This window comes from Canis lupus, chromosome 16 (assembly GCF_048164855.1).
Source record: "Canis lupus baileyi chromosome 16, mCanLup2.hap1, whole genome shotgun sequence".
Lineage (NCBI taxonomy): Eukaryota > Metazoa > Chordata > Mammalia > Carnivora > Canidae > Canis > Canis lupus.
The window spans coordinates 49,986,848-50,003,138 of NC_132853.1; the positions used below are offsets into that span (position 1 = coordinate 49,986,848).

Below are 16,291 nucleotides of genomic sequence, written 5' to 3' on the forward strand. Positions count from 1 at the left end.
TTGGCGCCTGCCTTTGGCCCAGGGCAGATCCTGGAGACCCGGGATCGAGTCCCACGTCGGGCTCCTGGTGCATGGAGCCTGCTTCTCCCTCTGCCTGTGTCTCTGCCTCTCTCTCTGTGTGACTATCATAAATAAAAAAAAAAAAAAAAAAAAAAAAGTAAATGCGATGCTGTGAAAGGAATAGAAGACACAGAGTCATAAGACCTCGTTCAAAACTCAGCTCTCCCTCCCCATCAATGAGGCCCAGTCCAGTGTCATTCCCCTGACTGAGCCCCAGCCACCCCATCTTTTTTTTTCCCAGCCACTCCATCTGTAAAGGGACCCCTCAGAGTTGCTGTGAGGCTGGGTGACCTAGGTTAAGAGAGACTAGCACGGAGGCTGGCATGTAGAAGACACTCTGAGATGCTTATTTTTTCAAAGAAGTTTGTTTAAAATAATAAAAAATCAGGAGCACCTGGCTGGCTCAGTCAATTAAGCATCTGACTCTTGATTTTTGGCTCAGGTTGTGATCTCAGGGTTGTGGGATTGAGTACCCCTCCACCTCTCTGATCAGTGGGGAGTCTGCTTGAGATTCTCTCCCTCTGCCCCTTCCCCAGCACGTGCACATGTGCGAGCACTCTGTCAAATAAATAAAATCATTTAAAAAATATTAATAAAAATGTCTGATCATGGCCACTGATTAGTTTGATAAAAGAGCAGTTTATCATTAGTCTCCTCAAAACACTTGCTATCAGGATGTCTGGGTAGGTCAGTGGTCTGCCTTTGGCTCAGGTTGTGATCCTGGGGTTCTGGAATCGAGTCCCGGATCAGAATCCCTGCAAGGAGCTTGCTTCTCCTTCTGTCTATGTCTCTGCCTCTCACGAATAAATAAATAAAATCTTTAAAAACAAAAAACAGGGACACCTGGGTGGCTCAGCAGTTTGGCGCCTGCCTTCAGCCCAGGGCATGATCCTGGAGTCCGGGAATCGAGTTCCACGTTGGGCTCCCTGCATGGAGCCTGCTTCTCCCTCTGCCTGTGTCTCTGCCTCTCTCTCTCTTTCTCTGTGTGTCTCATGAATAAATAAATAAAACCTTTAAAATAAATTTAAAAACCCACTTGTTGTTTTCTGAGGTTTTAACTTTTGCCTCACATCCCAAGCTCTATTGTTAAGAATGTTTTTGTCACACACACACACACACACACACACACACACACAAAGGAATGTTGTCTTCCTAATCTAACAAAAATATGTGGAAGCCAAAACAGGTAATTGTGTACAAGAGGGTGGACTTCCTTGGTCACTGCTTTCGCTACCCAGACAATAGTGTATTGGCTCCCAGGTTGCTCAAGGGGTCACAGGACAAGATTTTACTTTTGTTCTAGTCTCTAGCATCAACCTTGCAAGGATATCACACAGAAACTACTTCCTCAGTCTAACTGCAAACTTGGCACCTATAGACCATCCCATCCATTCCATTCCTATATCAGAGCAGGAAACACCCCGGTAGGTTCTTTTTCCTTCTCGCATGGATACGAGACTCACCTGACCAAGTCCTTCTTCCCTGGGACGCCCTTATACATACCTTCACGCTGACAACCAGGAGCTGAGCAGAGGCTCAGCCACCTGCCGTAATGGTACTTGAGGAAAGGGAAGGGGGCTGGGAGGCCTCTGGTGTTCACACTGCCTGAAAGCCAGCATCACACCTGGCACTGATGCAGCACTTGCCCCACTGGGCTCCTGCAGTGGGGGAGTTGGTCCTATGCTCTTGCAGGCCCTCTATCTCCTCCACGTTCCCCAGAGCACACCCCACTCCCAAGAAGTGGGCCTGGGTTTGGTTCTCCAACGCCTGCTGATTTGTTTCTTCTACTAGAAAAAGTATGAAAAGTGTATGTAGTATGTTAACAGATTCCTGTGGAGTGTCCCATTGTCAACTGGGGGCATTGCCCTACCTCTAGGAAAACAGCTGGTAAGCATGGGGCAAAGATCCTGACGTGGGAGCAAGGCTGAACCAGGATCTGATCCAAGCTCTACTCTGCTGAGCTCTGTGAACTTGGGCTGGTTACTTCATCTTCGGAGCTTCAACTTCCTTATCTGTAAAATGAGGACAGGATACCCATCCAGAAAGGTATGCTTAAAGCATCAAGCACAGTGCTTGGCCAAAGAGGCAGGGAGTAACATGGGGCTTCCTGGAATGAAGACTTCTTTTTGCTCATTTGACTTTTAAAAAACCACCTTCCTAATTGTGTTGACCGATACGTATTTATGATACATAGAATTGACTTTGTTTATAGAGTTTTCAGGAAGTCTCCAAACTAGAGCTGAGTCCCGCACTGCTGCCTCAAGTGTGACTGCCAGAGGCACTAGCAGCGCCAGCCATGGGAGGGGTTGGGCAAGCAGGGGACCCACCTCTCCTCACCCCTACTCCTTGGGAGGCAGCAAACATTTTCTATAAAGGGCTGGATATTGTAAATATTTCAGGCAACTATTGTCTCTGTCACAACTACTTAACTCTGTGCCAGCAGGAAAATAGCCACAGATGATATGTAAATGAAGGACTGTGGCTACTCCCAGTTAAACTCTATTTGCAAAAATAAGCTGCTGGTGCAAGGTGGTTTGCCAAGCCCTATTAATCCCAGGACTATAGCTTACATAACAATCACCTGGGGGCTTCTTCAAATCTGATCACTTGGCCCCACCTCCAGAGTTTCTAATTCAGTGGGTCTGTGGTAGAGTCTGTCATTTGCATTTCTAATTTCCCAGGTATGGCTGGTGCTGCTGGCCTGGGAACCACTCCCAGAACCACTGTAGCCAGTCCCACTCACCTTCTTTCTCTATGCACCTAAACCACTTTATTCTTGTTGCGAATATAGCATTTATTATGTTCCATTATGGTTAGTGGTCAGTGTGGGGGTCTCCATAATCCTTTTTTAAGAATTTTTGAGCATGCTCTACCCCCAATGTGGGGCTTGAACTCATGACCAGGAGAGCAAGAGTATTATCGACTGGCGCCCCTCTGGGATCCTTCCTTCCGTACCTTCCTATCCCAGTGCCTGACAATAACAATTGCTCAGCATTCAGTGAATTCAAGGGAGGGTACAGCCATGGAAGCCCCAGGTCCCTCCCTGCTCCTTGGTGGACATTTCTGTCTGGAGCTCTGTGCAACCTGGGCCCAGCCCTGCCACAGAAGAGGAAAGGAATTTTGTCTCCCTACCTGTGCAGAAACAGACCAGGAAAGGACACATTCCCTGCTCAGCCTAGACCTTGAACCTGGATTATTTCCTAAGGAAATAAAAAAGGGAGGGTGGGGGTTGGTTAAATTTTGTTACTATCATCATTATTGTTACTTTGCTTCTAAATGGACTGTTTAATTTGTAAGGGAGGGTGGGGTTAAATCCAGATAGCTGTTTGCTGTGGAAAACCACTATTTCTAAATTACATTTAAAATGAACTGCAGGAGGTGATGCCTGGGTGGCTCGGCCATTGAGCACCTGCCTTTGGCTCAGGGTGTGATCCCAGGTCCTGGAATCTAGTCTCCATCGGACTCCCCGCGGGAGCCTGCTTCTCCCTCTCCCTCTGCCTTGCTTGTGCTCTCTCAAATAAAAATCTTAAAAATAATAATAAATAATAAAATGAACTGCAGCCTGGCTTTTTCTCAGATCAGACGGAATCAAGTTTGGTTTTGATACAAGGGAATAATATCAGAGACCTTTCCATATCTTGAATGGCACGAGCTTCATCAACTCCTGAATCCACCCTCCTCTCCTGGAACTCACAGCCTACCTCCTGGTTTTTATCCCAAGACGCTCTGCAAGCAGCACGAGCAGAGTCTCGAATGCTCCCCTACCCCCTCCTTTGCGGAGGACGCATTGGCAGGGGCGCGACAGAGAGACAGGGCTGAGCACCGGGGTAACGGGGTAATCCTAGTCCTGCGCTGGCTGCAAAGTGCAGATGTAACAATGAACCCCCTCCTTCCGATTCCCAGGCCTGTCTGAGGGAGGCCTTACCAAGGATTTCCTTTGGTCTGTGAAGTTTCAAGACCATCCCTATGTAAGTTCTGTTCCTTACTCTCTCCTTGCCAAATTAATAGACAAAACCAGGGATAAGCTTCCCCTCCTCATCTCGATGGGCTCCCTGAACAGGGCCGAAGGTCCAGACATTTGCTGCTTATCTGGACTGTAGTGCTCACAGCTATGACCCAGCAACCAGAGCATGGCTTAGGAACACAGCAAAGGAGTGGGACTGACCCCAGAGTGGCTGAGACTCTAATACGCCCTGTCCCTGCCACCTTGTTACCTCTACCTGCCAATCAGTTTCGCATCAATAAACTTTATGTTCAGGGCTTTGCAGAATGAATCAAAGGAGAGCAGCAGCTAAAGACTGATCTCTGACCTTGGCATATAAACAGCCTACAGGTTGGACCTGACAGTTAATAAAGGAAAGGCCCAGCAATTCTCTGATGCCTCTTTGCCTTAATTAGATTGTTCATAAGCTATGGGGAAATCTTCCTTTGGAAGAGAAAGACCCCACAAAGCAGGCAGTCACATTCTCATTCATTCATTCATCTGTTCGGACTGTCATCCTTCTGTCCACAGTCCCTGGTACTTGTCAAGCGCCCTGTTACCTGCACTGGGCACTGTGCTAAGGCTTCCCAGCAAAGGGCTTCAGGAACTCCAATGTCCACACCACACCGCGCTCTCCTGGGAGATGGCAGCTGGCCGGGCAGGCAAGAGCACAAGCTCTGGTTCAGACAAATCCAAGTTCGAATCGTAATTCTGCCCTGTGGCCTTTGGCAAGGTATTTAACCTCTCTGCCCTTGGTTTCCTCTTGGGGTTAATAATACCAGCCGCCAAGGGTTGTCATCAAGACCAAATGAGACCATCTGCACAAAGCATTCAGCACAGAGCCCCGCGCCCAGCAAGCACGCCAGAAATGGACATCCCAGTAGGGAACACTGGGCTCTGGGGTGGAGGTGGGGGTGGGAGGGGACTGAGAGGTGCCTTCCCTCCCCCTGGTGCTCAGTGGGTCACAGGGAGCCAGTGATGACATCCACGGTCTCTGCTCGCGTGATACTAGAAACCTGCTGTTGAGTGCTCGAGATTCTTCCTCTCTAAAATGGGGCACAGGTGGTAATCCCCCGACGGGATCTGGAAAGAGCATCGGTAGGGACACCCACCCCGCAACGGCACCTTGCTGAGGAAAGGACCGTGGGAATATCAAGTTCCCGTGCAGCCTCTGGCTTTGTCATCGGTGCCACGGCGGCCCTGCGGGCTGTCTTTAATAATAGATATTTTAAAATTCCCGAACCCACTTCATGCTATATTTGCTCGCACACAGAGGTTTATTCAGTGTTAATCACATTAATCTGCTGTTTCATTTCACGCTGTGTGATGCCAACTTCAGTGAGAGCCAGGAGAGAGCAGAATTTACTCTCAAAGGGCTTCGTGCTGCGCTCACCCAAACGGCGCCTCGTCAAGGCATCTCAGAGGCCCAGGGACCTCTGGGCCACCCCTGCACCCCCCAGGGGTGCCCTGGAGGCTTACCCAGTCTGCCTTTCAAGCGTCTCTCTGTATATTTTCCTTCTTACCCTCAATTAGAAATCTCTCTAGGCAAGCGTCCAGTCTTTACTAGCTATCTCTAATTCTTAAACAATGCAAATACATGCTATTCAGTAAAGCCCCGCAGCAGGTGCTTGTCACAAAGGGACCCTGAGCCTACAGGAGTGAAATCCTTTGAGATCTCCCACTATGATCCCCTCATGCTACAGACGGAAAGACTGAGGTGTAAGGGCTTATATCTCTCCTCTCTTGGCTCCTTCCTTAAACCAGTGAATACCCTTCATTCAGATCCTAAACACAAAATAACAAATTTGCCAGTTTTTTCTTGGCCCGGTGCCCCAATCTGCTTGAACCTCTCACTTGCCCTCGGGGTCCTGTCAGCCAGCTGGCAGCCCCAGATCTACTTCATGAAGAAAATGGAAGCCTTCAGACAGGACCATCTAGCCCCAGTGACCCCAGGGCCTGGCCCTGCATGCAACAGCATCCCCTCGGGCCAAAGGCCACCCTCTGTGTGCTGGTGGCCCTGGTCCGCCACCTTCCTACCCAAGGACCTTGTCCTGTACCTCTCAGCACTTTCTTACATCATCAGTTTCTCTTTCCACAGGATCATTTCTGTCAACATACACATGCTCTTATTAAAATTTTTTTCATTTTGAAAAATTTTGTGTAAAATCCTGCCTCGACCTCGCATTCTCCTCCAGCTACTGTACCATTTTCTCTTTCAAAATTCTGTGGGTTCCCTTTCCTCATCACCTATCACTCATTCTTCTAAGTTGCTTTTTTCCCATTTTTTTTTTCTAGGAGCCTACACAAGAGTTGAAAAGTATTAAAATACCCTCGACCTAGATTTTCCCTAATTAGCATTTTGCCACATTTGCTTTCCTTTTCTCTAACAGATAAGACACCTATATATAGTATATAATTTATATATAGGTAATAGACACATAGGTGAGCATATATAAATTACGTATATAAACATACGTAGGTGGCTATATCTAGTTGTTACTGTTGAACCATTGGAAAGTTGCACGCATCCTGCTCCTTCACTGCTCATTACTACAACAAATACTACAATGCGTGTCTCCTAAGAGCCAGGATTCTCTTACTTAACCACAGACCATTATTACAAGAAGTCAAATGCTAGTACAATATTATTTAATATAAAATCCATTTTCAGATCTAGCCATTTGCCCCCAAAATGTCCTTCATAACTATTTTTAAATCCAGATTCCAGTGAAGGATGAAGCCCACCCCAATTTAACTTCTAGATTAAATCTCCACCCAGGTTATCCAAGGTCAGGTAGGTTCATCACCAAATCCAAAGGGTCCTTCTCTGGCCTCAGTGGAGGCTTGGCCAGGGCAGTCTCCTCTGGACTTCTGGGTCGCTGCACATTCCTTTCCTCCCTCCTTCCTTGCTCCTTCCCCTCTCCCAATCCTCTGTGCTAGGCCCTCCTCTCCAGCTCCCACGTGGTCTCATCTAGGCCCATGGCTTTAACACCAGCTGCAGACGGATGCCACCCCACACACCGGCATCCAGCTTCCCCACCTCCAGACCCGTGTACCCCACTGCTTTCCACTCCATCTTCCCTGGGACATGCACCTCCAACCTACAATGTCCAAATGGAAGCCTCGATGTTTGGCTTCTTTCCCACCTCAGTAACAGCATCACCATCACCCCATCTGGACCTGATTCCACACCCCCCCCCCCCCCCACACACACACACACACCCGCCCCGGGTGCTGCATGGACTCCCTCCCTCCATCTTCCCGGCCGCCACGCCAGAAGTCTGGTCCACGCATAGCGGCCTGGATACCCGGGGGCCACCGTACAGCTCTCCACCCTTGCCCCGCCCCCACAATACACCCCCCACCCCACCGTGTTAACCTTTTAGAAGGTCATCCAGATCGGGCCACTCCCTCTCTTAAAAACTCTCCAGCAACTTCTCATTGCAATGAGAAATCATCCCAACTCAGACCCACCTCTCTCCCGCCTCCTCCACCATTGTTTCTGGTGACCCAACCCTGGCCTCCCTCGGGGCTTTTGTTGGTAGGGGCTTCTCCCTCGGCCTGCCAGGCTCCCTCTCACCCACAACCTCAATGTCTGTCCTGTCCTCGACCTTCAAGGCAACCAACAGCCCCTAAGCTCGAGGCCCTCGGACCCGCCACCAGCGCCAGGTGCGCTCTCGCGCCGCCGTCCCGGGAGAGGCTCTGATTGGCTCTGCCGGTGTCACATGCACACCCCCGTCCAATCATCTGGGGCCACAGAGGTCATAGGGCGGGAACACGGCTGCCCCGGTTCTTCTGGGGTCGGAGGGCGGAGAGGGGAGCTGTTCCTAGAGAAAGGGAGCCGGTCCTGGAGAAGGGGGGCCATTCCTGGAGGGGGGGGCGGTCCTGGAGAAGGGGGTTGTGTGGTGGGCCGCGGTTCGCCTTCTCTACCGCTCTGCTCAGGCATCAGGGTGCTGGGCCGGTCAGCAGCGCTTAGCCTCTTTCATTTGACCCAGGAATATTTTAACCAAAAAAGGGCAATATATAGGTACTGATGAAAGAGTTAAAAAATACAGCAAATAGTGAGGAAAGAGACTCCAGATATTGACCAGCTGATAACTGTTGGGGCCAGGCGGGAAGGGAAACTCCTCAAGATGGCGGATACGCCAAAATGGCTGAGGTTCCTGTCACCACCTCCACTTGGGACGACAGCTTGAGCAGACCCTTACACCTCTCCTTTGGACTTCCTCAACCGAACCCAATGCCCTTCAAACCCCAGAGGAGGAAGTCACCTTTGACTGGTCGAATTGCAATCCTTCCTTTGCATAGTGAGGGTCACTCTGGTTGGATTGCAATCCTTCCTTTGCATATGAGCCAACCAATAGGAAACCGTTCTGCCTTACAACGTTATGGAAACCCCCTACCACCTTGTCTCGGCGCGACTTCCTCGACTCACTCTCTTTCCTCCGTGAGTCGTGGAACCTCGCCCGAGGGTGCCTGCAATAAAATCTGTTCTTGGACCCTCGCTTGCCTTGGCGGTCTCATTTCCGTCTAGTTATTAAAAAACTTAACAATAACAAGCACCGTTAGCCTCCAACGGCTCTTGTCCTCTCTGTGGACCATCTCCATCCATGAACCTGAAGGGCCCCTCTCCTAGCTTCCTCAGAGCGCAGTTGCGATTCCTTTTTTTTTTTTTTTTTTTTTTTAAGAAGGCTCCACCCTCAATGTGGGGTCTGACCTGAAGACCCAGAGATGAAGACCTGAGCTGAGACTGGGTTGCTTAATGATTAAGGCACTCAGACGACAACCTGAGACAGGCTCCATTCCTAGCTTGGAGCCCAGGGTAACACCTCACAACCCTGACATCATGACCTGAGCTGAAATCAAGAGTTGGATGCTTGACCAGTTCAGTTCCCCAGGAGCTGATTCTTAACCCCATTCTTTCTAATTCTCACTCATCTGCTGCTGTGGCTTCAATTCACCACCTTTGTGCTAGTGATCCTCATTCCGGTCTCCCCTGCTGGGGCACCTGGGTGGCTCAGTTGGTTAAGTGTCTGCATTTGGCTCAGATGATGATCCTGGGATCAAGCCCCACATCGGGCTCCCTGCTTAGTGGGGAGTCTACTTCTGCCTCTGCCCCACCCCTCTGCTCGTGCTCTCTCGGGCTTGCTCTGTCTCTCAAATAAAACCTTTAAGGAAAAAAAGTCTTTTCTTGCCTTTTTCTTCATTACAAATTTGTGTCTATTGGACCTGGCATCTCCATTAGATGCCTGTGGGTGGCTCAAACTATAGGCTTGCCTCCAAATCCTCAAATCTCTTCCTCTTTCTCAATTGAAACTCTAATTATGGCATCAACATCCCCTCCTGGTTAACGCCAGGAAACTTCTAGATGATTGTTTTTCTCACTCCCTGCCTCCCTGACCTCATACCCATCATCCATCCTATCCATTGTACTGGTTAAATGTGGCTGGCCCTGTTCCCACCTTTCCGCCTTCACTTCCACAGCATTGGGTCATCCATCTTGTTGGAACTAGTGGAATCTTCTCCCTAACCTCCCTGGCTCTGGTCTCCCCTGCCCCTGCCCCCCTCCCCCAACGTACCCTTTCATCCCCTGTGGTTATCTCTCTGAATTATTGCCAGAGGTAACTTTCTTGAATGTCCATGTAATTCTGTTGTCCTCTTTTCAGTTTCTCCAGTGGCCCTCTGCTGCCCACAGGATAAAGCCCCACCTCCTCAGCATGGCATCTGGGGCCTCCACAATCTATCTGGGAGGAACTGACTGGAAGACATTTGTATTCTCAGGAGACACTCCAAGACCTGCCCTATGCAGTGTCCTTTTGGAACAGCGGCAATCCCGTCCATTTGCTCCTCTTCCCAGTAAATGGGTCTTTGTGAAATTCCATTCCTTTGATCAGACACCTCATCCCCGTTCACCAGGAAAAGCTTCGCCCTCGGGGCACCTGGGTAGCTCAGTTGGCTAAGCGGCAGGCTCTTGATTTCCGCTCAGGTGGTGATCTCAGGGTCCTGGAATTGAGCCCAGCTTCAGGCTCTGCGCTCAGGGAGGAGTCGGCTTGTCCCTCTCCCTCTCCCTCTTGCTCTGCCCCTCCCCCTGCTCGTGCGTGCGTGCTTGCACTCTTTCTCTCTCTCTCAAATAAGTAAATAAATCTTACAACAACAACAACACAGGGCAGCCCGGGTGGCTCAGCGGTTTAGCGCTGCCTTCAGCCCAGGGCCTGATCCTGGAGACCCAGGATCGAGTCCCATGTCGGGCTCCCTGCATGGAGCCTGCTTCTCCCTCTGCCTGTGTCTCTGCCTCTCTCTCTCTCTGTCTCTCATGAATAAATAAATAAAATCTTAAAAAAAAAAAAAAAAAACCGAAAAACTTCACCTTCCAAGACCCTGCCTGAGGGTTACCAGCTTGTGACATCCTCCCTGAGAAGTCCTGCTTTTCTGTGCTCTGAGAACATGGAATTTATAGCAAGAAACGTATAAATAGAAATCATTTCTGTAAGAATAAATGCAAAAGTCTGGATTTTGTTCCTTGATGCCCTGGGTGCCTCCATGCCAAACTCTTCACCCACAAATACTTCTCCCACTTAGACTTATTCCACAAATATGTTTCCCTGAGTCAGTGTGAGTTGGAAAGAGAGAGAGAAGGTGGAGTGAGGGGTTCACCCACATTTACCTCTGTCAACTCTGCCCCCACACTGTGACTTACATGGGTTCTAAGCATTTCTGCTTTCACGGGTCCTTTCTTCCATTCAAAAAAATATATTTTTAAAAATATTCTATTTATTTATTCATGAGAGACATACACAGAGAAAGGCAGAGACTCAGGCAGAGGGGAAAGCAGGCTCCCCCACAGGGAGCCCGATGTGGAACTCATCCCAGGACCCTCGGATCATGACCTGAGCTGAAGGCAGATGCTCAACCACTGAACCACCCAGGGATTCCACCATCTGGAAATTCTTGATAAGTTTTAACAAAGGGCCTTGTGAATTGTGTGCCAGTCCTGCTGTTCCTTCCTTCTTGCTCCTTCTTCCTCCCTGTTTCTCCTTCCTCAGGAAAGAGTGGTGTTCACTGGACTTATGTTTCCCTTCCCACCTATCAGCTGATCCTTGGCTGCCCTGGGTTGGGTCTTCTTGCCCAGGGCAGGACCTCCTGCCTGCCTTGGGCTCTTCCTGCCTTTCCAAGCCCCCCTCCATTCTCCTGTCAGGTAGGCTTTCCAGATACACCATACCCGGACCCCTCAGGATGTGCTGCTCCCACCTTCAGGGTCCTGCATGTACCCCACCTTCTCATGACTTATGGCTTCTCCTCATTCAGGTTTCAACTTGAATGTTCCCCAACTTGTGAGAGTCCTCCACTGATGCTCTTGGCCAGTGTCAATCCCCCCCACCCCAAGCCCTCTCCCCACCTCAGTCATACACAGTATGTGGCCTTACCTTCCTCATGACATACAGCATTGTCCTTCATTTTTTATTAGCCACCTCCTGCCTCTATACTATGATATGAGCTCTTTGGGGTCAGAGGTTTTGTCTACTTTGATCACAATTGTATCCTCAGTACTTATAATGATGTCTGGTACATAGTAGGTGCTCAGTAAATACTTCTGAGGTGAGTACATAAACTGTCACCCACGAACTGGGTCCCTAGAGCATGTCAGGCACTGAAGTGAGGAAAGTCAAATTCTGTCATCTAACCCAGCTGAGTAGTGGGTCTGGGGATGGAAGTCCTGGGCCTATGGATGGAAGAGGCCCCCTAGGCTTTTCTCAGACCATCCCTAGGACAGAGTAGGGAGCAAGAGCCACCAAGGGAGCAAGGCTGCCCAGCTCTCCAAGAGAGGAGGCCCAGTCAGAATGGTTTAAAGGTTGGGGCACCTGGGTGGCTCAGTCAGTTATGTGTCTGCCTTCAGCTCAGGTCATGATCTCAGGGTCCTGGGATTGATCCCCATGTCAGGCTCTCTGCTCAGCAGGGAGCCTGCTTCTCCCTCTGCCTGTGTCTCTGCCTCTCCCTGTGTCTCTTATGAATAAATAAATAAAATCTTTTAAAAAATTTCCAGATGGCAATAGCAGAGCACTGAGCCTACCTGGCCCTCCAGAGTGCCTGGCCGCAGAGACAGAGCAGGACACAGCCCGAGGCCCGGCGTGGGCCAGGAGGAGCCCTTCTGAGAAGATGAGGAGCAGGTCCTCCCTTCTCAGGGGAGGCTGAGCCTCATAGGCCCAGGGTGCAGGGTAAGCCTGGTGGATTACATTTTTCTAACTTTGATGAAAATGTTGCAAATTGTACAATGTTGTAAAACCACAATTTATGTAGCTGATTTCATGGACAATCCATAATTATTTCACAGGTCTGAGAGTTGCAGCTTTTTTCCTGGGAGGTTTGGGAGGGTGGTGGGTAGAGATGGGGCCAGTGCCCCTTCTTTTCCCTCCAGCCCATGGCAGGCAACACCTCTGAGCCGGTGGAGCATTTTCCAGAAGGCACAGTTGGTTGGAGCCAAGAATGTTTGGACCCATACCTTGCGTCAAATATAATTTATATCAAAATACCCCTCCTTAATCTTAAGCGAATTACCTTACAATTAACACTAGTTGTCTGACCTTGGTAAACCATTTATCCTCCCTGAACATCAGATTTCCTCATCTGTAAAATGGAGATAATTATACTTCTATCTCACAGGGGTGCTGTGAGGATTAAATTATATGAAAAGCTTTTTCAAGAGTATTAAGTTCTAAACAAACGCCAGTTCATGTTACTACAGATCTGCTCAGCAGCAACCTCATGGGTGCAGGTGGGGGACCTTGGTTCAGCAGCAGCTTGTCAGAAACCCCCAGGCCACCTGACTGCTGGGCTCTGGTGTGTTCTTAACAATCAACTTCTGATCTTCAGTTTCTCAAGTAGCTTCCTTTCCTGGGGGGATCCCCTTGCCTTTCAGTTATGTTTGAGATCACAGATCAATAATCCTGCTTTATGTGCCAGACCGTTGTGAGTTGGGCTGGCTTCATAATCTTAATCGTCCCTCGAAGAATCCAGACCCTGGATGTGAGGGTCAGTAGGAGACAATCATACTTACTCATTTCTTAGTACACAGTGCATTTGAGTAACAGTCTCATTAAAATGTGCTAAAGGCAGATGCATTTATGACAAGAGTGAGCCATGCAGGACTCCCGGCTGGGGGTGGAGAGTGTGGGAGTCTACGTCCCCGCCTGCACAATGCCTGTTCTTCTGCCTAGAAGGCTCTTCACTCAGACATGCATGGATGTCACCTCCTCCAGGAGGCCACATCTCAGTGGGCTCTTTCCTCCACTCCCCGCCTCTACCTCTGCCTGCCCTGCTCAATTCTCTCTGGCACATGCCCACCTGAGTCATGTATCATGGGCTTACTTGGAGTCTCAGAGTCCAGATGTGAGCTCCAAGAGAGCTGTGACTCTGCTGTGTTAGCGGTACTGTTCCTAGGCATAGGGTCCAGAGCCTTTGGGCAGCAGTGGGATCCAGCTAGAACTTCTAAGACTGTTTTGTTTTCATCGTATTTATTTATTTATTTGAGAGAGAGAGAGAGAGAGAGAGAGAACGCACAGGGTAGGGAGAGGCAGAAGGAGAACGGGAGAGAATCTAAGCAGATTCTGTGCTGAGTGTGGAGCCCGACATGGAGCTGGATCTCAAGACCCTGAGGTCAAGACCTGAGCCAAAACCAAAAGTCAGATGCTTAACCCACTGTGCCACCCAGGCACCCATCATTGTATTTATTTTTAAAGATACCTTATATTGGTGCCCTTGGGTGGCTCAGTCATTTAAGTGGCTGATTTTTTTTTAAGATTTTATTTATTTATTCATGAGAGACACAGAGAAAGGCAGAGACACAGGCAGAGGGAGAAGCAGGCTCCATGTAGGAGCCTGATGTGGGACTAGATCCCGGGTCTCCAGGATCATGCCCTGAGCCAAGGCAGATGCTCAACCACTGAGCAATCTGGGTGCCCCAAGTGGCCGACTCTTGATTTCAGCTCAGGTCATGATTTCAGGGTCCTGGGATCGCCCCGAGAAGGGCTCTCCATTTGGTGAGGAGTCTGTTTGAGGATTCTCCCTCCCTCTGCTCCTCCCCTAACTTGCATGCACACTCTCTTTCTCTAAAATCAATAAATAATCTTATTTATTTTTTAAATTATTTATTTATTTGTGAGACACACAGAGAGAGAGAGAGAGAGAGGCAGAGACACAGGCAGAGGGAGAAGTAGGCTCCATGCAGGGAGCCCGATGTGGGACTCGATCCCAGGACTCCAGGATCACACCCTGAACCAAAGGCAGATGCCCAACTGCTAAGCCACCCAGGTGTCCCATCAATAAAAAATATTTAAAAATACCTTCTGTTAATGTCAAGTGATACTTGTTTTATATTTTTAGTAGTGATTTAAAGTTTCCTTTCAAAATAAATTTAAGAATGTAAGTTATTTTATTTTTATTTTTTTTAAAAAGATTTTATTTATTTGTTCATGAGAGATACAGAGAGAACGAGAGAGAGAGAGAGGTAGAGACACAGGCAGAAGGAGAAGCAGGCTCCATGCAGGGAGCCCGATGTGGGACTCGATCCCAGGACTCCAGGATCACATCCTGAGCCAAAGGCAGACGCCCAACTGCTAAGCCACCCAGGTGTCCCATCAATAAAAAATATTAAAAAATACCTTCTGTTAATGTCAAGTGATACTTGTTTTATATTTTTATTTTTTATTATTATTTTTTTATTTATGATAGGCACACAGTGAGAGAGAGAGAGGCAGAGACACAGGCAGAGGGAGAAGCAGGCTCCATGCACCGGGAGCCCGACACGGGATTCGATCCCAGGTCTCCAGGATCGCGCCCTGGGCCAAAGGCAGGCGCTAAACCTCTGCGTCACCCAGGGATCCCTTGTTTTATATTTTTAGTAGTGATTTAAAGTTTCCTTTCAAAATAAATTTAAGAATGTAAGTTATTTTATTTTATTTTATTTATTTTTTTAAAGATTTTATTTATTTGTTCATGAGAGACACAGAGAGAGAGAGGTAGAGACACAGGCAGAGGGAGAAGCAGGTTCCATGCAGGGAGCCCGACGTGGGACTCGATCCCGGGTCTCCAGGATCAGGCCCTGGGCTGAAGGCGGCACTAAACCACTGAACCACCAGGGCTGCCCCAGTTATTTTATTTTTATTATTATTTGGAAAGAGAGACTCCTAAGCAGGCTTCATGCCATTCCATCTCATGACCTTGAGATCATGACCTGAGCCAAAATCAAGAGTTGGACTTTGACTGGCGCCCCAGGATATTTTAAGTTTTATTTTTATTATTATTATTTTTTTGGATATTTTAAGTTTTAGTGAAGAAATCCAAACTCAGGAAAGTGGGGAATGAAGGACTGAATGCAATTTGGGGCTCATGTTGGGGTGAAGATGCCACGCTTGAGCCTTTGGTGAGTCTACTGGCCACCATGTTTCAGGATTCCCAGTCCTCAACCCCCCACATCCGCCAAGCATGGAATTTGACTATGGCTGTTTGCTCTGTAACTTGATCATGCACTGTGTTCCACTGATGGCAGGCAAGATGATGTCCAATCTTGGACCTAGAAATTCACAGAAATAGAGCAGGGTGGCTGTGACGCACCATTTCAGTGTTTTTACCTGCGAAACTTAACAGCCAGTGCTGCTTCTACTTGCTAACCCAGGTTCCCAAATCAACCTGCACACCAAATTAAGCAGCATATAAAACAGCCTGCCACGCATCGATGCAGTTGGGCTCCAAAAATAGCAGCTGAAGCCACAAACCAGAGAACAGACCTTTGTGAGCAGAGTGAAAGAAGCTGTTTGTCCTGAGCTCATCTTTTAAGCCACTGATACAGCTCCCCACTATTACTAAAGTGACATCTTTAGGCAAAGATAGGAATCAATTGGAGGAAAATAGGATGTCCTAATACATCAGCTTTTCCTTTTCCTCTTAAGTTTCTAAGACCCTATTTGCCAACCAGAGCCCAAGAGAGTGCAAACTTACATGAAAGCAAGGCAAAGCATAAATTTGACATAATTAGCAGAGGCCAGGCTCAAGATGAAGAACACAAATGGGACGATGAATCTCTGATAATGAATGAGTTCTTGGGGCACAAATCCACACTCTCCCAGGTTACATCCTGACCCTGTGCACCACCTTCACGACTGTGGCTTTACACCAGCAGGTCCAGTGCACCTCTCTCAAGTTAAACTATTATTCATTTTTCAAGCAACATCGAATTTATCTCCTCAGCCAAATGAC

The 16,291-nt window shown here is 48.6% G+C and overlaps 1 long non-coding RNA gene across 1 annotated transcript; it reads right to left on the reverse strand.

Moving 5' to 3' along the window:
• Positions 1 to 254: 254 nt before the first annotated feature.
• On the reverse strand, positions 255 to 7,759 carry LOC140607017 (uncharacterized). Its single transcript, XR_012009194.1, has 4 exons — positions 7,630 to 7,759; positions 3,193 to 3,260; positions 1,931 to 2,072; positions 255 to 1,847 (listed from the first exon to the last, which is right to left on the reverse strand). It is a non-coding gene; the product is annotated as an uncharacterized lncRNA (long non-coding RNA).
• Between the last annotated feature and the right edge of the window lie 8,532 nt (positions 7,760 to 16,291).